This window comes from Magnolia sinica, chromosome 15 (genome assembly GCF_029962835.1).
Source record: "Magnolia sinica isolate HGM2019 chromosome 15, MsV1, whole genome shotgun sequence".
In the NCBI taxonomy this organism is placed as follows: domain Eukaryota; kingdom Viridiplantae; phylum Streptophyta; class Magnoliopsida; order Magnoliales; family Magnoliaceae; genus Magnolia; species Magnolia sinica.
Window position 1 is genome coordinate 56,329,609 of NC_080587.1, and position 1,204 is coordinate 56,330,812.

A 1,204-nucleotide genomic window follows, 5' to 3' on the forward strand; every position below is an offset into this window, starting at 1 on the left:
ATTCAAACTCTCAACTACCTTGGTTTACTGACATTGCAAATTATATTGCTATAAGTTTCATGCTAACATATTAGATTGTGTAAGATAAGAAAAAATTCTTCACCGAAGTACGTAAGCTTTTCTGGGATGATCTTTGTTTGTTTAAATATTGCCCAAACTAAATTCTAAGGAGATGTGTGCTAGACAATGAACATTAGAGTGTCATCTCCTTTTGTCATTCTTAGGCCTGTGGTGGTCACTTTTCAACTAAAAATACCATGACCAAAATTCTATAGTATACTTTTACTAGCCCATAATGTTCAGAGATACTTATGAGTTTTGTAAAGCTTATGAGCATTATCAGAAATTGGGAGGGTTGTCCCGTCGAAATATGATGCTTCTGAACCCCATTCTTATAATTGAAGCATTTGATTGCTGTGGCATCGATTTCATAGGACTATTCCCCCAATCCTTTGCAAATATTTACATTTTGTTAGCAGTAGATTATATCACTAAGTGGGTCGATGCGATCCCGTGTTGAAATAATGATCATAAAATGGTCATTCGATTCTCAAAAGAAAATATCCTTTCCTAGTTCGGAACACCTCGGGCCATCATTAGTAAAGGAGGTTCACACTTTTGTAATAGGCCATTTGAGAACTTAATGAAAAAATATGGCATCTCTCATAAAGTGAGCACTCCATACCATCTGCAAACAAGCGGGCAAGCTGAGATTTCCAACAGGGAAATTAAACAAATTCTGAAAAAACGTGTTTCGACAAGAAAAAATGCATTCGATTTGAGGGAATTCATTCAATAATAACAAAGAAAGAATGAGAGAATATTAATCATAAGAAATCTTATTTATTCTGAGTTCATTAACATCCTCGCATTCCCTTGATTCTAAAAACAGTATAATGAATAGAAGCAATGAATGAAAGAAAGAGCAATCTAATGGCAATTCGATGTCAATTTTAGTAGCATTTCAACACTTTTGATGTTCATAGCAAAGGCTGATAGGTTGTGCAGACTTGAAGCCCTTGATTAGGTTGTGCGATAGGCATTGATTGTCCCTCCACTCATCCTTTTAATTGTACGGACCGACTCTTCTTTCTCCTCTGTGAGCTGTCTTTCTATGCTTCACATTTCTCTTATTTTCCCTTTATGAATTCGGCAACTTACGTACTTGATCAAGGACGGGATATTCTGGGCAAGAACACTGATG